The 25,099-nt window shown below is 36.8% G+C and overlaps 1 long non-coding RNA gene across 1 annotated transcript in view; it reads right to left on the bottom strand.

Annotated features, from left to right (window-relative positions):
* Nucleotides 1-16,626, bottom strand: part of LOC121822936 (uncharacterized) — a 35,647-nt gene extending 19,021 nt beyond the window's left edge. The window contains exon 1 of the long non-coding RNA XR_006064244.2: nucleotides 15,582-16,626. This is a non-coding gene — a long non-coding RNA (uncharacterized LOC121822936). The remainder of the gene's footprint in view (nucleotides 1-15,581) is intronic.
* Between the last annotated feature and the right edge of the window lie 8,473 nt (nucleotides 16,627-25,099).

Raw genomic sequence — 25,099 nt, 5'->3', positions numbered from 1 at the left:
CACATAAAAGATATAGATAGAAAATATATTAAATGAAAAAACTCAGACCCAGAAACACAAACATTACATGTTCTCTCTTAAATAAGGCTTCTTTGCAAGAAATATCCAGATATCAGTGCATATCCCAGATGAACTACAAAAGAGGAAAGCAAAAAAGGACCATTGCTGCTGTGTGTATGTGGAGGACAGTGGTCAGTGGGCAAAGAGGGAGGGGAATAGAATAGCAGGTTATGAGTGTTCTGATGTGGAGTTCCGGGAAAAGCAGCACTTATAATCAAGAATGTCTGAAAAAGTCATAGGAACTATTTACCTAAACCAGTCTACAATACTGGTAACTTTGTACATAAATACACATATATTATTTTAATGAAATTTTAAATTCTGTGCTGACACTGCTTCCTCCAAGAGGCAATATCACCTAAAAGACATCCCAACAATAGGCATACGAAGTCTTCTTTGTAGCTGTTGGTCAGGATTGTCCGAGAGCCTCCCAAACTCACAGCCTATCTACACTGCTGTTGGTTTCCACACAGAGGTGGAAGCTAATTCCACATTGTTTCTTTGAATCACCACACACTGTAATAAATATGCATTTTTATTTCTTTTAGAAGTACACAGAAAGTGTAATATATCAATGTGACTCTGTGTCAAAGATACTGTAAGCATCTAACTTATCATGGTGGTATGACCCAATATATATGTCTTAGTTAGGGTTTCTATTGTCGTGAAGAGACTCCATGACCATGGCAACTCTTATAAAGGAAGACATTTAATTAGAGTGGCTTGTTTACAGTTGAGAGGTTTAGTCCATTATCATCATGGCAGGACATGAAGACACATAGGCTGACATGGTGCTGGAGGAGGAGCTGAGAGTAGAGAAGGAGCAACATCTTGATCCTGCAGGAAACAGGAAAAAAATCTCTTTTTTGGGCATGGCTTGAGAATATATGAGATCTCAAAGCCTGCTTCTACAGTAACACACTTCCTCCAACAAGACCACAACCATACCAACAAGGCCTCTGATTCATGCCACTCCCTTTGGGGGGCATTTTGTTTCAAACCACCATATTACATTCCTGGCCCTCAAAAGGTTGTAGCTATATCATAATGTAAAACACATTTACTCCAACTTCAAAAGTCCCCATCATCTATAACAGTCTCAAATTTATTTAAATGTCTATAATTCAAAGTCTCTTCTGAGAGTCAAACACTCTTAACAGTAATCTCCTGAAAAATCTAATTCAAAAAGCAGGTCACATACTTCCAACATACAATGGCACAGGATATACATTACCACTCCAAAAAGTAAGAAAGGGAGCATAACAAGGAATACTGGGCCAAAGCAAGACTGAAAAACAACTGGGCAAACTCTAAATTCTGCATCTCCATGTCTGATGTCAAGATGCTCTTCAGATCTCCAAATCTTTTCATCTTTGTTGACTGCAACATATCTTCTCTTTTTTAGAGTGATTACACTCCCTATTAGGAACTTTCTTTAGCATGTATCCCATGGCTCTGGCATCTCCAATATCTTAGGGTCTCCAAGGAGATTTGTGGTGGTATTCTAATTGTACTGAAATGTGATTTTGATTGTATGTTAATAAATAAAGTTGCCCGGGGGTCAGAGCTATTAAAGCCATAGACAGAGTGTGGTGGTGGTGGTGGTGGTGGTGGTGGTGGTGGTGGTGGTGGTGGTGGCACACACCTTTAATCCCATAGATCACTGTGTGTTCAGGGATACAGCCAGCATTGGAGACATATGCCTTTAAGACCTAGGGGGCTGTACATACAGACAGTGACGAGACAGTCACGTGTTTGGGTTTACCACCAATGAGAAGGCAGAATGACTTTGAACCAACTGACACACAAGGAAATAGCTCTTTTTTCGGGAAGCTTGGACACCACAGGAGGAAGGGTGAGATTTTAGCTCTGAGCTCTGACCTCTTGGCTTTCTCTTTTACATTGGTTCTGTGTTTCTTATTTAATAAGATGGTTGGATACATCTACATCTGGCGCCCAACGTGACAAGAATCCATTAAAATCCTCTTGGCTTGGCGGCAGGTCCGCTTTCCCGCAAGGGTGGCAGGCTTCCTAGTCCGAGCGGCGGCCACCTAGTCCAAGCGGTTGGCTTCCTAGCCCGGGTCTAGGTCTGCTTGGCCTCAGGCGGGACTAACTGAGCTGCTTGCTTAAAGCCTGCTTGCTTAAAGCCAGTGCTACAAACAACTCAGACCTGCCCTACCGAACAGGGCCCTACCTGTAAAGCCAACGCACGTGGTCGGAGCTTAAGGAAGCCAGACCCAAGCCTTGACTCAGCACAAGAGGGAACACGTGGCTGGATTTAAGCTTTAGCCGGCTACGCTTTCTTGTGCGTTCTCTCTCTCTCTCTTTCTTCTCCCAATCTCTCTCTCTCTCTCTCTCTCTCTCTCTCTCTCTCTCTCTCTCTCTCTCTCTCTCTCTCTCTGGATTTACACCTCGGATACTAGGTGGCTGTTTTGAAAATCCCCTCGGATTTCTACTGTTCTACGCAGATTTGGTAAGTCATAACATATCAGATATTTTAAAGGAAACTATCTAAAAGAGAATTTTTTTTCCACATTTAAAAAAAATGGGTTTTATGTGTACATTGGAAGAAAATTGGTTTTTGTTTGAAATTTTAGGCAGTCTGACAATGGAACAACTATATGAGAAGATTAGTATTGGTGGAATTATGCAGTTTATCACTATGCTAATCCTCATTTTAATATTTAAAAAGATAGTCAATTTAAGTGCCAGGGTCACGTGTTTGTATGTACAGCCCCCCAGGTCTTAAAGGCATATGTCTCCAATGCTGGCTGTATCCCTGAACACACAGAGATCTATGGGATTAAAGGCGTGTGCCACCACCACCACCACCACCACCACCACCACACTCTGTCTATGGCTTTAATAGCTCTGACCCCCGGGCAACTTTATTTATTAACATACAATCAAAATCACATTTCAGTACAATTAGAATACCACCACAGAGATTACCCTTTCAACTTCACAGCTTCATGAAATGGCCTCTATAGGCCACCATTCAGGGACACACGTGACACACACCTTGCCTCAGCAGCTTTCCTTATTTGTAGAAGCAAATTTCCTAGACCCCTTTCTTCTACCCTTACTTTAGAACCATGTGGCCAAAGCTGCCACATTCTGCTGCTTATTGGGGCAGAAACAGAGCCCATTTGCTCAATGACATCTTCACCAAGTTTCTGTGTTCAAATGTTTCCTTCACTGCCTAAGCATGGCTGTTCTGGAACTTGCTCTGTAGACCAGGCTGGCCTCGAACTCAGAGATTCACCAGCCTCTTCCTTCCAAGTGGTGTAGTTAAAGTTATGTACCACCACACCTGGCTCTAAATTTTTCTTTAATTCCTTTTCACAAGAAGAAAACTTAGCTGGGTGGGATCTTGCCCTGAGTTTACCATTCTTTTTATTCCATTTCTTATTATGTTTATCTCCTTACACAGTTTGCCCCTTTTCATTATATATCTTCATTAGACTTCACACTAGTAATCACACAACTGAGTCTATACTGGGCTGTTTTTGACATTTTCTCTGCCAAGGGAATTAATCCAAAATTCTTTTGCTTTAAGCACACTTTTCAGACAAGGGCAAAAAGAAGCTGCATTCTTCACCAAAATATCACAAGAATGAACTATAGGCAACATAATAAAATTATTCTCTTCTGAAACCTTTTGAGACAGTCCCTCCACAGTTCAAATCACCCTCAACACTACTGTCTTCCACGATTATACTGTTATAGCATTCAACTGCTAACCTAGCTAGAACTCCCAAAGTCCAAATTCCTCCAAACAAAAGCATGGTCAGGCCTTTCATTTCAATACCCCACTCTTGGTACCAACTTCTGTCTTAGTGCTTCTATTGCTATGAAGAGATACTATGACCATGGTGACTCATAAAGAAAAATATTTAATTGGGGTGGTTCATTTACAGTTCAGAGGCTTAGTACATTATCATCATGGAGGGACATGGTGGCATGCAGATAGACATGGTAACAGAAAGGAGCTTAAAGTGGAAAAGGAGCTATATCTTGATCCCATGGGCAGCAGGAAGTGATCTGTCTCGTTGAGCATGGCTTGAGCATATATGATATCTTAAATCCCACTTACATTTTAAAAAACTCTCATTCTATCTGTGCATTAATAAATTAAAAAACAAGTATAGAAGGAAGGATTTATTTTAGCTAAAAGTTTCACTCCATGAATATTTGTCTGTACGTGTGAGAATAGGCATTACATTAGCAGTGACATGTAAAGAGAGCCATTTTTCCCTTCTTCCTACACAGAAAATAAAAAGAAGGGAAATAAAGTAGGAGGTCATGGCAAAACAGAGTTCTCAGTGGCACATCATTTGTTTCTGTATGCTTTTTTATTCACTTTGACACAGAAATAACCAATATCATCTATATTCAGAACCGAAAAGAAAGCTCAACAGGGGAAATGTGATTTCCAGAGTTCCAATCCAAACATCAGAAAGCATTGCACCAAGGGCAGTTTTAAAGGTGAGAAGCAATATCTTGCTAACAAGAAGAGTACTTTTGAGGAAGAAGAGGGAATATTCTATGTGCCTTTGTGTGTGTGTGTGTGTGTGTGTGTGTGTGTGTGTGTGTGTGTGTTTCATGCTTTTGAAGAGATTATCAGTATTAACTGAGGTGAACAGACTACATTTCCAGTTACTTAGAAAACATGATTTTGTCATACTTAAATGTTTAAGAGAAAATCTAGTATGCCTGGTTTGAAATATGGGTTAGAAAAAGCATATCTAGATTGGTGAATATAAAAGCATGATTTTATTAAATTAGCAAGGAAGTAGGATAAAAATATATAAAATGAATTAATAACAATCACAGCACATGTGAAATGGGCATTTGACTTCACAAAAAAATCACTGAAGTTTCATCAAAATAGCCTACAGCTTCATAGACTTTTGTTAATCTAAAAGGGAAAAAAAATTAATGAAGGTGCTGTAGAGGTACTCAAATAGAAACATGTTTTCTGGTGTTTGTCTGGATTTGTGCAGCAGTAAACTACAGAAGGAAACATAAATGTCACCATAGTCCTTCCGGAAGAGAAATGAGTTTTGCTTAGTAAATGCATTTATATCTGTCTTGTGGGGAAAGGTGAGAACCTAGGGGCAGTCACTGGGTAGCAACTCTATAAAAGAACTGGCTTATTTTTCTACGTGAGAAATGAGCATGAGTTTGTGGAGTAAGAGAAAGATTACAGGACGGAAACAGAAGGGAAACAGAAAGGCAGCAGCAGGAGGCCAGTGTTGAAAGGAGGTGGGAAGAGTCAACCCAAGATGTTCCAAGAAAGAGCAAGTCAGCAAAACAACTTTGAATAATTAAGGACAAATTTCTACTTGAATGTGTTTGGCTTTGATTTTAGACCTGCAGCAAAAGGAAGAGAGAGGGGTGACAACCGGAAACTTGGCTTTGACTCAATGCTAGTAACATCCATGGAAATGGCTTATTATTCAAACTAGAATGTACCAGAAAAAAAAAAACTATCCTGTACATAACAGATATAAACTGATTTAATAAAACAGTGTGGAAGACAGAAGCTTCCCCAAGGACAAGGCTGCAACTGGGGAAATGTGTTTATACAAGTGCGACATTTGCATGGTTTAAAGTCCATACGGATGCCTAATACAGTGGAGGTCCTGTGATAAATTAGTCAAGAAGTGAAGGTAAAGTAGAAAAGTAAAACGAGGGCTAGAAGACTGACATCAAAGCAGACATTTAAAAAGAGGGGCAACATTATTACAGAGTTGCTATGGTGAAACATCTTTTCTAAAATCCACATCCTTATATATTCTAAATTGTTACAAGTGTGTGTGTGTGTGTGTGTGTGTGTGTGTGTGTGTGTGTGTGTGTGTGTGTAAGAGAAAGAGAAACAGACAGAGAGAAGTTTATGGCTACTATTTTCTTTTTGCTTTAGTAGATTTTAAAAAGATAGCAGCCTTGTATGACATAAGGACATAAACTTCACAATTTCAGAGAATGACCACAATGCCAGGAATGTATACACAGCCACTGTGCTTACTGGAGGAAGAGTTCTGAGAAGAAGGCTGCTGTGACATAGTCAAATTGTACTTGAGAAACTTAAATTAACTATCACAGACCCTCCTCAAAACAACCTGAATGGGATTTCTTCAGACCTTAATGAAAATAGGCTTATTTGAGCTTATGATTTTAGGCAAGAACTGTGAGTTATGTTTTATTCATATGTGAAGAATATTTCATTGTTTACCAAGTATAATGTACAATTCTGTATTAATACTATCATCTTCCTGTGCATCAATAATCTTCTCCCTGTTGTCAACTATTTAGATTGAATTGATAATATGAGGTCACAAACATGAATAATCTTTTTCTTTCAATTTCAATTTTTTCTTTTATTGAAAATGGATTTTTTCAGAGTATGTTTTGATTACTGTTTTCCCTCTCCCTACTCCTCCCAGTTCCTCCTGCCTCCCCTTACATACAGATTCATACCCTTTCTGTCTCTTATTAGAAAATAAACAGGTATCTAAGGAATAATAAATAAAATGCAATAAAATAAGTCACATACAAATCAGAATAAGACAAAACAACCAAATAAGAAAATAGCTAAAGAAAAATTACAAGATATGCGTGTAGATGAAGAGACACACATATTCACATACTCAGGGAGGAATTACACAGATCCCAAACCAGAAGTTATAATATATTTGCAAAGAATCTGTAGGTAAAAGTACAAAAATAAAAAAAAATAAAAAATAAAAAAGCCCTGGTTTTACATGATAAGCCAAAGAACCTGCAAATATGTCATTGAGTTTCTTTTCTGTTGGCCATCTACTGGTGGGCATGGGACCTATTCTTAATAGTGGCTGGTTTCTCCAGTGAGACTATCTTGGAAAAATAATTCTTTTTCCCCTTGCAGGTAGCTATCAATTGAAGATGGCTTCTGGCTAAAAATGGAGACACGTGTCCTGTCTGTTCTTTGAGCTCTAGGACCTTGTCTGGTGCAGACCTGTGCAGGCTCTGGGCATGCTTCCCCAGTCTCTGTAAATCTGTGCACCAGTGCTATTGTGTCTAGAAGGCCTTGATTCCTTGGTGTCCTCCATACCCTGGGGAACTTACAGTCTCTTATGGTAACAGACAGTCTCTTACAATCTCATACCACCCCCTCTTCCATAGAGTTCGCTGAGACCTGTAGGTTTGCTGGAGACCTGTCTTTTAGGACTCAGTTTTGCAAGGTCTCCCACTCTACATATTGTTTGGCTGTGGATCTGTCTGGTGATGGCTGAACAACACATGCATTAAAAACATGAATAATCTTGGCATGTCTGTAGCTGCATGTTCAACACTGAATTCCATGTAAATTATGTAAAAATGACCAGCAGAATAAACAAAATTATTTCTTTATCAGTATACTATATTACTCTTTCTTTCTTATGAAAACAATGGTTAACTATATACTTTATATTAAAATGTATAAAATGTACAAGGATGGTAGTTACTTCAGTGTGTTTCATTTAGACATAAAGATTGGAATGAATTTGGTTTGGGTTTCGTTTGGTTTTGACTTTTGGAAGGTCAATTTATGAGATACCAAAGTAGACAAATCCAAGAAGAAAACACTATATATATTTTTAATTAAAAGTTATATTCCAGATTTTAGTTTGTGATGGTGAACATTATATTTAGAGGATAATTTACTCTGATATGCTTGTAAAAACGAAATGTTTTTAGCTTTTGAAAGGAAGTTGCTCCTATCTTGAATGTTTCCTGCCTGCCTCCAGCTAGTCCAAGATGGATGATATCCTAGTGCAGTTGGGCTATTCTTTAATAAAAGAAAAATCTGATTGTTACAAAATATTTTGCTGCATCAGCTATTCTTATGGGGTAATGGGTCACAAACTGCTAAGTTCCACTTTTGTATAAAATGCTAGCTTGCTTGGATGTCTGCAGCAACTGCTGGATGTCTATTCAAAATCAAGCCTTGCTTATACATAGATAGGATATGAGTTAATTTGGCTACACAGAATTATTACTTTGTGGAGTTTGCCCTTATAATCATTGGATTAACAATATCTGGGGCCTTACTTATAGGGAATCAGTTTTAGGGACTTCTTGAGGCTATTTTGAGTTGTTTAGCTCCTATAGGAGCTTCCCTATACAGCAGACTCTTCCATTCTCTGAAGAAACTGCTACACAACACTCCATACCTTCTTTTTTTCCCTTTTCTATTCTACAATAATCCCTGAGTTTATGAAGAGACTCCTGTCATTGCCAATTTTTGGACAAGAACTATGGAATCTTATCATAATAATAGTCATGACCCACAAGTTAAGAACCCTTTTAAAGTTTAAAGACTTCCAAAAGTTCCTCAGTACACAATTTAGCTTTCTATCAAATCCACACTGTTGAGTTACCCAGACTGAACTCTTTCTCTCACTCATTTTACTCACTCTTTATATGATGTGGTAAGGTCCTGGAGAAGTCCCACAAAATACCACCATCCACATATGCAATCAGTAAGAGCATTGATTATCTCAAGAATAAATGTACCAGCATGCTGAGGCTGCCTTTCCAACACAAAGGCAAGATGGTGAACCTGAGAGAAGCTTGCAGGCTCTTTTTAAGCACAGCTAAGGGGAGTTTCAGGGACAGTTAGGTTATCTCAGACATGATTGACTTAATTGAGCAGCAATCATATTAGTACATTCTAATTGGCTAGAGCTAGCAGGGACTGGTTAAGATTAGAGTTTTTTCATTTGGGGATAGACTTGGACAAGTCCCAGGCTTTGTCCTTATTTGGTTATTACCTTGAACTACTGACTGTGGGGGCTGACCCAGTGGTCCAGGCTTGGTATGTCCTATCTTCCATGACCCTGCAGGCAGAAGTGTTGAAGAATGATTGTCCTTTGTTTTGTGGCTTCCTCAGAAACTGCCTATCCAGTTTCAAGAGGCAGGAACTGAGGCCTAGTTTTTAACAGAGTTATTAGGAGCATTTCATGGTATTTGCCTGGCCATCTCATGATGGCCTAAGTTACTGATAGCTGCCAAAACCTTTTTTACTTCATAAAGATCTTGCCCTAACAAAGGTCTCAGAATAGCTTCTAAGGCTACATAACAGCCTTGAGATCCTAGATGAACCCAATTTATTCTTAACTCTTCCAAGAAAAGAATTCTATCTGACTCAGTGAACTGGAATTTAAGTACAATTCTTTTATTCATAATTTCCTCAATATCACCTGTTCCTCCTTTATGGTCCTCCAGCTCCAGATATTTGAGGTGACTTTAGATGAAGATAATCAAGTATTTCTAATGGCTTTGATAAACTAGTCCATCAAGGACAGACTTCTCTCAAACTGCTTCAGGTTATACAGCCTTTGCCTTAAGGAGGGAAGGGTAATTACATTACTCAGTTTGTCTGCCTCTGCAGTAGTCAGGCTGATCTCATCTGCTCCCATGTGCAAGAGCCTCACAAGCCAGGGTGAAAGGCTCTTTCATTGCTTGCTTAAAAGTGACATAAATTTCAACAGTTCAAGCGCTGGGTATTTTCTGTTTAACCTAGGGTTTTTATTTTCTTATTTGTTTGTTTGTTTGTTTTACATTGGACCATGGTTAATGTTCCCATCTGCATGGTGGGTTACATATTTTCCTTCTTTCTCCATTAGAAATTGTACCATAGGTATATCTGCTATCAGTTTATCACCTCTCTCTTATCCTGTCATCAAATTTACTTGTGACTAACATAGATGATAATGGGAGCATTTCCCTTTCTTGTTTCAATTAGTCAGTTATTTAACAACTTTCTCCTTGGATGCCATCTCAGCCTATGATGCATTTCTAAGTGCAACACACAACAGTGGTCCTGTATCTGCTGCCACTGCTTGTTAACCATCTTGAACCTTGTGCACAGATCTAAAGCATTGCAACACTTCCTCTAAAACTATTATCAGGTATCTCCATAATCATGTGATGGACACCACTCATCAAGCAGGCATGCCACCTCCTACCACATAGATGAAAACTGTTCATCCTAGGATTCCTCTTACAGACAAGCATTTCTAATCTCAGTGAGCAGTATTAGTTGCACATCTCATTTACCCAGAACAAGAAACATATAACTACTGTCATAGAACAAAGACACATTTACACACACCATACAGAAAAGGAAACCTGTATTAGAGTTTCCTCCATAGATGTTCTCTCATCACCTGCTCAACCTCACTTGCATAGCCAGGACCATGCACTCACTCTTCTCCATGTCGTCTTTGGTTCTACTCTGTCCCTGTTTGATCACCAATTATTTTGTGTGAGAAGACTTTTCCTAGGGAGATGTTACACATACATCTACATGCCCTTGGCAGGTATCCCACAGTAGACCAAAGTGTGGATTTCACCAAAGTCCAGCTTAGTAAACAAATGAGACTTATTGGGATTACATACAGAAATAATGGTGAGGAGTTACTTATAGTCACCTCAAGGCATCAACAAAGCCCACACCAGCAGAAGTGACAGTTCACAAAAGCTGGAATATGGAACATACTGCACAGCCTGAAGGAAGCTTCACAGGTTGAAGCATCCTTTCAAAATGACTCAGTTGGTCTAAACTTCTTTCAGGTTGCTTAGCTGGATTCTGCTTATTTAAGGCAGGTGGTCTGCTCTTGGGAAGTATTATTTGCTATTTGGCATGTCTGAGAGTCTTTTTTGCACTTTAGCTTGTCTGAAAGTAACACTTGGCAATCTTTCATTGTTTGCTTTTAGAAGGGAAGGGTCTAGTGAATCTGGTAAGTTTCAGGGCCTTTCTGATGCTCTTGTTAGTGTTTTTTCTTAAGCGCTCTGTCTTAAGGATCTTCTGTGTAGGATGGGATATTTCAATCTCTGAGGAGAGTGCTGCACAACATTGAGCTCCTACAGAGAATTTAAAGTGACAAGAAAGTTATTTCACAAACACAAAATGAAAAAAATTGTCTTAAAAATAACCAGATACAATAATTCTCCCACCTGTTTTGTAAACATACTAAGGTTGGGTTTATTGAAAGAAAAGCAATGTGTTGTTAAAGTAGTAGTCAAAAAGTTTGAGTACAGAAGGCACTCTGCACAGGTGGAATGAGGTAATACTTTGGTCCATAAGACTGTGAAGTAAAAACTTCAGTGCCAGTGTCAGGCTGCCTTCTTACAAGTTGTTTTTAAGTGGTATCCCTTAAGCTCCACAAGCTAGAAAGGTTGTTGCCATTTGTTTTGATTGCATGTTCAAACCATGGGGTAAAGATACCTCATGCTTTGCTTGTAGGACATAGAGAAATAAAGCTTAGGATGAAGTGTAATCTTTGTCTTTGTTGGCTTCCTGACACAGCACCAGAAGTGTTATGCAGGCCATTGAGGAGACAGGAGGAACGCTCACCAGTGTTCCTGCTTCGCAATAGACACTGCATGCTACAGTACCAGAATACCAGAAAGGTTGTATTTGATGGTGCAACTGCAGCTAGAGTTTTCCTGCCTGGCCCACAGTCAGGACAAATCTCTGTCACCCACCAGTCCCACAGCCGCTCAGACCCAACCGAGTAAACATAGAGACTTATATTGTTTACAAACTGTATGGTCCTGGCAGGCTTCTTGCTAACTGTTCTTATATCTTAAATTAATTCATTTCTATAAATATATACCTTGCCACATGGCTTGTTGCTTACTGGCATCTTCACATGCTGCTTGTCATGGCAGCGGCTGGAGTGTCTCTACCACCCAGCCTTTTACTTCCCAGAATTCTCTCTCCTTGTCCCGCCTATACTTCCTGCCTGGCCACTGACCAATCAGTGTTTTATTTATACAGAATGATATCCACAGCATACAACCATGGCATGACTATTGTGGATCACAAAGTTTCCAACTGGATTTAAGGGTATTCACGTCTTATACTTTAAGCCAGGACAAGCAAAATTATAGATGGGAAGTCATAGGTTCCAGTAGGGTAAAGCACTACTATTGTTTTATTAAATGGATGTGATGTGTCAAATTGCCTTCTCTAAATTTGTGTTTGCATGCATAAATTGGTTTCTGTCAGATTCAATCAATCAAGAAGAAATTTTCCTTGGTAAAGAGCTATGCCATGGGGATTCAAACCAAGGATGAATATCTTGAGAACTGTTGTTGTGGCATTGTTATCCAATACTTGGCCATCAATGCATATTACCCTTTCAAAGTCTCAGGAATATTGCAGAAAAGGTGGTGAGATAAATTAAGAGGCAGGGAAAGGGGCAGAATGTTGTGTAGCAATTTCCTCCAAGTTGAAACATTCCCTCAGGTAAGGAGACTACTTAAATCTTAGAAAGTTCTAAACTAAAGGTCTCATAGACATATAGGGACAGAGGAAATTGAGAGGCTTAAGAAGTAAACAACTAGCAAGTCTCAAAAAATTTCTGAAACTAACAAGGCACACACAGAGTCACTCTCTAAGGTTATGGAAGCAGTTAATGACTGCTGAGGAACACTCTCCAGCTAATCAAACTAAGAAGAATGAGAAGCAACTTAATGACTTGTGGAGCTTCCTTGATGTTGTGTAAAAAGCCAACGGGTTTCAGATTTTGTGAATTATCACTGTTGTAGGCTTTGTGGAGGTGAAATTGACTCTTAATTATCTATTCTTCTGTAAGTAACCTCTCACACACACTCCAGTCAACACTCCCAATAAACATCTTGCTTTACATGGTGGTTGGAGTTGGAGTTTTCCTGCCTTGCCCACAGTCAGGACAAATCTTTGTCACCTGCCAGTCCCCCAGCCGCTCAGACCCAACCAAGTAAACACAGAGACTTATATTGCATACTAACTGTATGGCCATGGCAGGTTTCTTGTTAGCTGTTCTTATATCTTAAATTAACCCATTTCTATAAATCTATACCTTGCCACGTGGCTCGTGGCGTACCAGAATCTTCACATGCAGCTTGTCATGGCGACGGCTGGCAGTGTCTCCCTCTGCCTTCCTGTTTTTTCTTTTCTCCTCTCTGTTAGTCCAGTCTATACTTCCTGCCTAGACAATGGACAATCAGTGTTTTATTTATTGACCAATCAGAGTAATTTGACATACAGATCATCCCACAACAGGTGGTAGTCTGACAGAATCATTACTCTGGTTTATCTGAGGCAAGTATAAGTTTCCTCATATCTTTCCAGGGAAATTCTCAAACAGCTGCAATATATATATATATATATATATATATATATATATATATATATATGAACAAAACCTTCTTCCTTCTTCCATGAAAAAAGGAAAATGAGAATTACTACAACATGTAAAAATATTCAGCTGATTTTAATAAAGTCTACATTCTAGAAAGTGTGTTTACTAAAGCCAAACTTACTGAGATTATTCTGGGGAATTACCACCTTGAGGAAGTGAGGTACACCACTCCAGCCAACATCAACTATTTCTTAAAGCAGTATTAAAGGCAAAGTCTAAAGGCAGAGCCAACAAAAGACTGAGACCAAATTATAGACATAAAAAAGATTTTCTCTTCATGCTACCTGTCCATTCCATTACTAAACACTTATCCATATATATATATATATATATATATATATATATATATATATATATCTTATGTACAACCATTTAACTACATAAGAGAATTTTAATGTATACATAGGTTGAAGAAACTGCATAAACATCAGAAACAGAGTCAAATATGTAAAGAATTTTAGAATTCTTTTAGAATCAAAGAAAAACAAATAAAATAGGACTAATATGATAAGAAACTTAATGCAAAAAATAATATAAGAATAGATTAATACGTAAAGAAGTTTAGATTCAAAGATACAATGAACAATTTTTAAATCCAAGTAAAGTACAACAGAAATGAAGAGCAAGTATTGATGAGTAAATTAATATATTTGGAATGACTTAGAAAATCTGAGCTTGAATATGTGACAGTTCAACATTACAAAACTGAAAAGCAAAGGAAAAAACATAACTGAATACTTCAGATAAATATATATATATATGCTAGCAATACAAAGAAAGTAAATATGTTAATGAGTGATATTTTTATCCAAAGAAATAAAAGCATTAAGTAACAGATCTAGGAAGCTCAGTGGACAGCAAGCTGAATATGGTCCAAAATATTTCATTAGGTTTTTTTCACAAAAAGAATAAATAAAGACAGATAATCAAAACAAATGAAATAGTTTAAAAACACCAAAAGAACAATGACATATTAACAATAAAGGAAAAATGCAAGAACATATACTTGCTTCTCAATAATGCAAGAAGTAAAGAAAATGAAGTGACTTTCTTTTTAATTTGACAGAAAATAGTCTTTCAGTCTAATTTTTTTCTCTTATGAGTTTATGCTTGAAAGTTGACAAATTAGGATTTTATCTAACAATGAGAACTGAAGGAATTTGTTTCTAGAGGATCCTGAAGAGAAAGGAATAAATTAATAATTTGAAAGATAAAACATAGTTCATATTAAAAAGGTATAGCCACAAAATACAAGCACACACACACACACACACACACACACACACACACACACAGAGAAGAGGGAGACAGACAGAAACAGAGACAGACAGACAGACAGACAGACAGACAGACAGGGAAGGATACAGAGGGAGAGACAGAGTGAGAATCCAAAAAGGAATAAGTAAAGGATAAATTAAAATTACTTCTCTAATTCTTTTTCTTCAGTTTTAAAATACTCTATTTTCTGTTTTACACAAGACTTTATGTACAAGAATCAATATAAGTAAGAAGTCTACTTTTAATCTCAACTGGTCATTCAAATTCCATTGTATCAGTATAAACATAACATAATATTAAATATATAATTAAAATTTTAAGTTTTGTATAAGTTATACATATATAAGGTTTTGATCCTGAGATCAGTGATCCCAATTTCAAATATCTTTTATATAGAACATATATTTTACACTTTATTTTCTTTTATTTTATTTTACAATACCATTATTTTACACTTTTAATTATATGATGTTAATGAAAAAGATATTTATCCTCAAAGATCTTCTTGCTCTGTGTATTCTTGCCATCTGAGTATTCTAAGTAATTTCTCTTATAGCAAGTATTCTTCGAAAAACAATCATGTTGCATCTCACCTATTTCCTTTATATCTGTTTCCTTACACTTTGCCATTTTCTTCCTTGTGGCATAATGAACTCAATGATTTCACCAATATTTTCATGTGGCAATGACACAAATATACTAGTGTGTAGACTGCACTGAAGTTTCAGATTTTTTTCAACAACAGAGTAAATTAAAATTTGATAGTGACTCAGATACAATTTTCTCTCAGATCCATAATATTAAGATTGGAAGAAGCCACCCTTAACATCTTATCAAAATAATAAATCACATCAGCTATGCCTACATCATTTTCAGATTTTTGAGAAGGTTTTATCGGAGCAATAGTAATGACATTACTTTCAAGTATTTGTGAAGAAATGTGATCCAGTTGATAATGTATGCCCTGACCAGCACTCTGAATATTTGAATACTATATGATCATGTTCTTGCTTTCTACTTTACCTTGGCATGGATCCTGTATTCCTTGCTTCTTTGGAACAAGTTACTTCATGATGCCTGTCTGATCTTAATACGCTGTCACATGGCAGTTTTATTCCACTGCTTTGCTTTAAAGATTCTTTTCTGATAGTAACATGCAGCCCATGTTCTTCAGTATTGCCTAATAGCCTCCACTTTTAAAGATTTAGAGAGTCATTTTGGCCTTTATGAACAAGTATCTAAAATTCAATTTGAATAAAAGATACATTTTTATATCATTGAAGCATATTACCATCATTTTTGTTCATAATAAGATTTGGGTTCATACTGTTTTCCACAAATAAATCTTTCTGAATTTTGACCACTATAGCAAGTGATATCAGGAATAGGATCTGAGTTCTAGACCTTTAGAGGCCAGGAAATAAACATATAAGGAACTATAATACTATCTCTTCATAATTGTGTATTAATAACAACAATTATAGATGCAAAAAGAAAGGGAGACATATTTTGTTGCTGTAAGGTGACTGAGACATATAGATTTTTGTTTAAGAAGATGTGAATTAGTTCCTCTGCTATGCCCCTACCACCACATTTAATACCCAGACTAGCCATGTCCTTCTGCAGGGGGATATCCTGGTGAATAACCCCTGTCTTCTCATCCACATCTTTTGTGCAACCTGGGAATCTATCTCAGGTCACACAACCAGTTATCTGGCCTAGTCTAGCCACTCCCACCTGCACAATAGCCAGCATCAAAGCTTCTGCCAGGGCCTGTACTACCTTCAGTTATCCAAATATCTCCTCTATATTGCCTCTTCCACCCCACTCAGTACCCAGACTTCTCATGTTTTCCTCCAGTGTGTAGCCTGGTGAGTTTCCCTGACTTCTCCATTTGTATATCTTGAATCTGTCAAAGGTAGCCTGAGTCCCACAAAAAAAAAAAAAAATGCATCAGCCCACTCTTGCCTCCCATGACTCCACTGCAAAGAGCTCTTTACTTTGGTGAAGTTTTTCCCAACATATTTGCCAACCCACCGGATTCTCCCATGCCACATACAACTTTTCCCCTCAGCCAAATCTACCCTCACACTCCAGGATTGAAACAGGAAGAACAGCTTGCATAGCTAACCAGTCCCCTTAGTCCACTGAATTTCATTCTATGCAAGAAATTCCCAACCACTCTGCTCTACCTACCTGTTATAGAATATTAGTTAAAGATGTGTTACATTTGTTTATGCTGGGGAATATTTAATGATGCAAAGATGTGTTGCATTCTTTTATTCTGAATTTGTTTAACTCTGTGGAGCTGTGTTACTTTGCCTGTCTAAGGTACTTGATTGATCTAATAAAGAGTTGAATGCCCAATAGCAAGCAAGGTAGGAGAAAGGACAGGTGGAGCTGGCAGGCAGAGAAAATAAAAAAAGGGGTGAGAAAATAAGGGGTCAGCCACCTAGCCATACAGCCACACATGGAATAAGAAGGAAAGAAAAGATATACAGAAATAGAGAAAGGTAAAAGCCTGGGGGCAAAATGTAGATGGGAAAATTAAGGTAAGAAAAGCTGGCAAAAAACAAGCCAAGCATTAATAAGAAAGAATATGCCTCCATGTGATTTGTTTGGGAGCTGAGTGATGGGCACCCAATGGGTAAAGAGTAAAATAACAACAAACTACACCTACTGATATCCCTCCTTTCTGTCTCAATTTGCTCTTCCCATAACAAACTCAGAAGTGATAAAAATCGTCTACATACACAGGACTCGTTGCCAAAATACTACTAGTGTGAAAGGCCAAGCCAGTATTTCCTCTCTAAAATGTACCAGCAGTGTATACTTGCCAATGACAATTACCTAGGTGAACCCTGAAAAAATCATGGGAATCATAAACTTCTTCAGAGAATTCAAGGACTTTAAAGAAGATACAAATGAATGGCTCAGTGAGATTAAGAAAAGAGGACCTAAGAAGAATAAATGCATTAGTGATGCCCAAGAAAGCACAAATATAAGGCTTATGATGGCTATTCTTGGTTGTCAACTTGACTATTAGCAAACATAAAAAGCATAACTATGAGGAATTTTTGATTAATTTGTAGTAGGAAGATCTAATTCTAATCATGATATATGAGATAGGAGGATACACCTTTAATCCAGCTCTTTCAAACTGGTAAAACCAATCTCTAACCTGGGTCATACTTTCTGCTGAAAGTTTGTAAGGACATGGGTAGAAAAAAGCTTTTGCTGTTTGCCTACTTGCTCTTACCTCACTAGTAAGTCTATTCTTTTACTGACATTAGAGATTATGTCTTTGGGATTCCAGTGTCTACTAAAGATGAGCTGAGAAATTCAACCTCATAGGTTGAGCAACTACTGGATGCTTGGACTTTCTTTTCATAGTCAGCCACTGTTGGATTTGCTGCACCACAATCTGTAAGTCACTCTAATAAATCTCATATATATGCTGGTGGACATGTCTGAGAAGCAGCAAATGGCAATTGACTTCAGGGTGTAAGGCCATGAGGAGGAAACAATATAATCCAAACTCTCTGTGTGATTTCCATCTTTATGTGGCTTATTTTTTATACTACTTTTACTTTCTCTTTAAAGACTTTATTTTTTATAACTTTTTGTTTCTTTATATAACTGTCTATATTATTTTTTTCCTCTCTCTTCCAAGCCTACATGCATTTTTATACATACTGTAAACCATTTGGAGGTTTGTCCCATCTGAATCTGTCTTATTGTGAATCAATGGCTTTAAACTGCAGAATAACTAGGACTGACATGGTAGTTTGGGCTGCTGGCTCCACCCACCTCAGTTTTCCAATATGGCAGCACTACATTTATTGCCAGCTCTGGGGGAACAATGTTCATTGCTGACTCTGTGAAGCAGTGGGTCTATAATTCCATCCAGCAGCATGTAGCCCAAAAAACTTTCCTTTCTTTGCTTTTTTTCTTGTCTGTACTAACAAAAGCTATATTCACCACACACCACGCTGCATGGCTTGCAGATGTCACTGTGTACAGTGGCAGGAATCTGCCATGCTTCATTCAAGCATGAACCAGCCATACTATAGCTCAAGTCCATACGCTGTGGCATCTCTGTACCTTGGCATCTCTATGTCTTGATCTGCATGACATGAAGTAGAAAGCTGTTTTTGGCTCTGCCATTGTGTGTTTAGAAGCCTTTTTGAAACTCTTTTAGGCCTTATGGAAATTTGAGAGCTCCATGTTTGTACACCAAATATAGACGAAATTTTCCTATGTCTTGCCTGGTCCACAGCTGGTCAGACCCAAATAAACATAGAGAAGCTTATCTTAATTACAAACTGTATGGCCATTAGCTCATGCTTATTACTGACTAGATCTTACACTTAAATTAACCCATAATTCTTATCTATATTTAGCCATGTGGCTTGGTACCGTTTCTCAGTTCTACCTTGTCATCTTGCTTCCTTTGTGTCTAGCTGGCAATTCCTGACTCAACCCTCCTCTTCCCAGAAGTCTCTTCATTTGCTTGCCCCACCTATATTTCCTGCCTGGCTACTGGCCAATCAGCATTTTATTTATCAACCAATCAGAGCAACACATATGCACAGCATACAGAACAACATCCCACAGTATCAGGTTTAGTCTATCTCTTTGCCTAATGCATGTAGCTCAAGATGTAAAGCTCTTAGCCACTTCTTCAGTAACATGACTGCCTGTGTGCTATGTACTCCACCATCATAATCCCAGACTGTATTTGTGAAACTATAAGCAATTCCTCGGTGAAAGGCTTTCTTTGTTAAGAGTTTCCCTAATCATTCTGTCTCTTCACAGGAATAGAACACTAAAACATCCTCTTCTCCAATGGACCTGTCATCTTGACAAAATTAAACGGAGACATATATTTTAATTGACATCATCCATCATGTGGACTTTAGTTACAGAATAGTCCACCCAGTATGAAAGAATATACATTCTACTGAGTAGCACAAGAAACTTTTTGGAAAATAGGCTACCTCTAAGGACACAAAACAAATCTTTACAAATTCAAAAAGATAGAAACCACAAGTCCTATATTATTCATAATACATAAAATTGACAGCAAAAAGTTCTCTAGAAATTCATAAACTCATGAAGATTAAACAACTCATTACTGAATAATGAATAGTTCAAAAAATTCAAGAAAGAAATAAAAATAAAAATCTCTGTGTAACTAAATGAAACTGAAAACGTAATACAACAATACCTTTGGGACACATTGAAAGCACTCCTACAGGGAACTCTAAGTGCCAATTATAAAAACGCAGAAAGAATTGAAATAAATGGCTTAATGATACAACTAAAAAAATAGGGAAAAGAACAAATCAAATTCAAACCAAAGTGACAGCAAGATATAACAAAAATCAGAGCAGAAATCGATGAATTTGAAACAAAGGAAACAAGGCAAATAATCATCAAAACTAAAAGCTAGTTCTTTGAGAAGATAAAAAAAATGTTGACAGACCATTGGCCCAACTTAAAAAAAAATGAGGAAAGGACCTAAATGAACAAAATCATACATGAATTCCTTAAAAAAAGACACCAAAGAAATTCAGAACATTATAAGGAATCATTTAAGAACTTGCATTCCAGTAAGCTGGAAAACCTTAAAGAAATGGATGAATTTCTAGATTTGGGCAAACCATCAAAATTAAAACAAGAAATAATCAACAACTTTTACACACTCACAACAAATAAGGAGATTGAAATAATAATCAAAAGCTTTCCAGACTAAATAATATCCAGGGTCAGATGGATTCATGGCAGCTATTCAAGAAGATCTACAGCCAATCCTTCTTGAATTATTCCAAAAAATAGAAACAGAAGGAGCATTCCCAAATTCCTCCTATGAAGCCACTATCTCCTGGAAGTCCAAATCAGGTAAAAAATAAACAAGAAAGGGAAGAAGGAAGGAAGGGAGGGAGAGAGGGAGGGAGGGAGGGAGGGAGGGAGGGAGGGAGGGAGGGAGGGAGGGAGGGAGGGAGGGAGGCAGGAAGGCATAGGCAATGAATGGTAGCTAAAAATTGGTTTATATATAGTATGAAATTCTATCCAACTCTAAGAAAAATGAAACAATGAACTTTGTAGAAAAGAAATGGATGGAACTAGAAAAGATTACATTGTGTGACACAACCCAAAGGATGACAAATATCCCATGTTCTCTTTCCTTGGAGGATCCTAGCTCCAAATCCTCAGATGTAAACCTGGAGTAACTGAAGAAAACTGGAAGATAAAATGCCAAGTTAGGAGAGTGGGGAGCAATAGAGAGGATAATGGCAGGATGCCAGTGATCTGATCAGAGAAATGGGAAAGGGGTCTATTAAGGGAACAGGAGGGAAGCAAACACAGAAGAAAGTTGGAAAATGGCACAGGAGATTAGCACAATCCAAGGTATTTCATTAGGAAATTAGAAAATGGATGGATTCTTTAGGAAATGAGAGGAAGTAAACATAAAAGGAGAAATGTGTTATGACTGAAAAATTCATAAGGAATCATAAAACAAACTACCTCCTCCAAACTATAAACAGAATTCTCAATATAAATATACATGATGTATATGAAGTATTCCCATTTAGGCTGACAATACTACTTTTAATTGCTTATCCAATACCAAATGGTTAGCCCTGAAAACACAGATACAAGTAATATTGTATGGACCGAGCATGCTATATTTAAGAATACATATGTATCTACAGTACATGTAAGCATGTATTGACAATTTTTAAAAAGGACATGGATTTATAAAGTGAACAAGTTAGTGTATATGATGGGTTTTGTAGGGAGAAGGGGGAAGGAGAAGTATTGTAATTCTATTTGCCAACAACAGAAGGTTGTGGATTTGTTGTAAATCTGTTTTAAAACTCTAAAGAAATCACTAAAATTAGAAAATATGCCTAGTGGATGTATTGAAAGAAAAAAAAAGAAGGCAGAGAAAGCTTGAAAGAACAAAGGGAAGAAAACATGATTGATAGGGATTCACAATACACCCCCATGGTTGGGCAGGATTGTGCATGCCCAGCAGACCTAGACACTTCTGCCGAGCCATTTCTAGGTCAAAACATCTCCTGTAACCAGGACCCTGTGGCTTTGCATGGTTGCATAAAGCACTCAGTGCAACCATGTAATCTACGCACATGCGTGTAATAGCCACATGGGTCTGTGTGCGTAGGTGCGGCCCAGCCTGTATATGCTGGTGCCATGTTTCCAACTCCATCTTTATTCACATGTCTTTCCACAGGCCTGTCATGCCTGTCTCTCTTTTCTATCTTAATAAAACTCTTGTTAGTGGATTCTGTCATGTTTCGTGACATTTCCTCCCAGGGTAAGAGCACCACTATATAACTAACAATGATAATGTAAAGGAATAACAAATATAACCACTTAAATAATAATTGGCTAAATCCACCAATTAAATAGAGATGTCAGAATTAATTGTTCTAAAGATTCAACTGTGCATCTTTTACAAGAAAACCATTATAAATATAAAAATGCCTACCAAGTGTGGAAAGATATCTCAGGAAGAAAAAGTGGACAATCATTGAAATGGGCAGCATCAGCCAAATGGATATGTCTCTCATCCACAGAGTAAAATAATTATCCTCTAGCTCACATAGAATATTCCCCAATATCAATCATATTTTGCATCATGAAACATTTCTATAATACTTTTAAATTAATACAAATTATGCAATCTATGCTCTCTGTTCACAAGAAAATTAAACTAAAAATTGAAAATAGATATTTGCTGAACTATCACAAAATATTTGTAGATAAAGTAATTTATTTAAATAACACATATATAAAAATAAGAATCTTAAGGAAAATATATAATAGTTTAACCTATATTAAAATAAAATGCAATTGATTTAATATCAATATTATAAGTTTAAAATACATTAAACTAATGTAAGAAAAATGGATTATATTCAAAATAAAGTTGAGAGGAAATAAAATGGCTAAGGAAACAAATAAAATTGAAAATCAAAGTGAATAGTCAATAGAGAAAAACAATGAATCCTCTTGTAGCCAAAAGTCGGTAAGCCTCCAGCTGTGCTAATGAGAAACACAAGGTGAGAGAAAGAGAAAGACATGAATTGCTAACATCAGGTGAAAAAAATAGATTCCCTCTAAAAGCTACAAGGGCATTAAAATATAGCAAAAAAATATTATGGATAACTTTATAATCATGAATTTGATGAACTAGATAAAATGATCAATTACCCAAAGATGAAATGTGGCATAATTCACAAAATACAAAGCAGATAACTTGAATATGCATAAATATATTAAGTGCATTAATTCAATTATTAACCAATTCAGCAAAAAAAAGTGCAAGGTTAGAGAGGTTCACTGCTAATTTCTAACCTATAGAAAGAAATTGTGTATATTTTCTACCACATTATTTAAGCACAAAGCTAATGTTACTATCTCCAACTCAATATTTGAAGACATTACTTGAATACTTAAAGCATTTACATTACAAGAAGAAACAGGGGCATGCACAAACACACCTACACACCAATCAATAAAACCACATCAGAAAACAAACCTTGGAAGAGGAGCACATCTCATAAACATAAATGACATAGACTTCACAACAAAATGTTGTAGTAAATCAAACACAACGATGTGACTATATAGATTAAATATTCTAATATTCAATGACTCAAATATGACATCTGTAAAAAGAGTAAGTGGCTCATCTACCAGTATAGAAAAATTGTTAATTAGTTCAATATTCATTAATTGCTTAAAAAGATCCCCATGAAAACAACAAATAGAAAACAACTATGTCAACTTAATAAGAAGGTCAACAAAAACCCCACAGTAAACATCACACATAATTATGAGAATCCTGAAACTCTCAGTCTGAGATAAGGGACAAGGCAAGATAATTCCTTTCATCTCTAATTTCAACACCGTATTAGACAACATAGTTATGGCAATGTGACAAGAAAATGAATCATACACATTGAGATAAAAATAAAACTCCCATTCCAACTTATGATGTGAATATGTTACAGTGATTCAGAAATTAATAGTAAGAAACCCCTTTAAACTAATAAGCATTTTTTTATCCAAATAGCAAGTAAAAGTATAATTTATTTATGCCTTTATCCTAGCATTCAGGAGATTCTTGTGAGTACTAGGATAGCCTTTTTTACATAGTGAGTTTTAGGCCACCTAGGGTGACATAATGAGACTTTGTCTCAAAAATATGAAACAAAACAGAAGTATAATATAAAATCTAATCATTTTTCTGTGTTCTGCTTATGTGCAAGTAGAATATAAAATTAAAAACACTTGGATTTATATTTTTCCACAAAATAAAGTCTTGGTATATAAATAGAAAAGTAGGAAACACATAAACAGACCAAGATGATTATAGAGCAGAATCTGTTTTTTTTTCCTCTGTGAATTTCTTTGAAGGGATGTCTATAGCTTGATATTGTGTCTCTGCAGTTACTGAAATCCTTGTTGTGGAATACCATATGAGCTAATGATGCATCATAACCTGACCCAATGAACCCAAATAATAGCCACACAACAGTAGTCCACGGTAGATATAAATGACACATCATAGATAGTAAAGAATTGGTGTATACCCAGAGTAAACAACTAACTCCTCTGTTGGGTGTTTTGTTCTGTTGCCCACTATTAATGTAACATTGAAAATTTCAGAGAAATTTTCTATCAGTCAGTTAATATAAAAAAGCTTGAAGATGCTTGTTTGTTCTTAATAGTATCCATATACTATCAGTTGGAAGACAATAGCTACCACTACATACATGTGCTCAGAAATAACTCTAAAAGTCAACAAGTATAAAGGAAAGAATTTGGAATCCTGTAACTTTTCATGAGCTTTTGCCCTTATGTGGAATAAGATATTTACTCAGAAATGGATTGGTACTTACTAATAACCCTGGAAAAAATAAGTTTTTGGCTTGTCAAAACTTAAAAAGGATGCAGTTTAAGGATTGCTTCCAGGTAATCTGTTGAACTACTTATATGTGCCCTTCAGAAAGGAGATAAGAGTGAGGTACTTGTACCTCATGTAAAATGCCTGTAAGAGTGAAATTCAAGAGAAGCTAAAATTCAATAATCAGGTAGAAGAGATAATTTTCTTGTGGATCTTAGTCTAATTCCCTAGCCATCCTGCTGCTTGCTAGATAGACTTATTTAAATCTCTCCATGGTAGCAGGAATGAAGACCTAAAATTGGCTCAGTAACATGCATTTCCATTATTTAAAGCAGAATGGACTACCTACTGCCACTGTAAGCAAAAGTCGAACCCAGTATCAAGATAAGTCCCGATGGGAGACTATTTCAGAGACCCTTTCATCATGTAGAGAGTATAATTTTTACTAAGGAAATAGATTTGCAATTCACATAACTTTTTCCTTCTCTGTTAAAAACATTCTGCACAACTATAATTCAGAAGCTTTACAAATTTCTTTTTCATTTCCCAGCTTCCTACAAAATATAAACTCTGACCACAGAATATATTTCTAGAAAAC

This window comes from Peromyscus maniculatus, chromosome 15 (assembly GCF_049852395.1).
Source record: "Peromyscus maniculatus bairdii isolate BWxNUB_F1_BW_parent chromosome 15, HU_Pman_BW_mat_3.1, whole genome shotgun sequence".
NCBI lineage: Eukaryota > Metazoa > Chordata > Mammalia > Rodentia > Cricetidae > Peromyscus > Peromyscus maniculatus.
The sequence above is the reverse complement of the archived record's forward strand: the minus strand, read 5'-3'. Positions and strand labels throughout refer to the sequence as shown.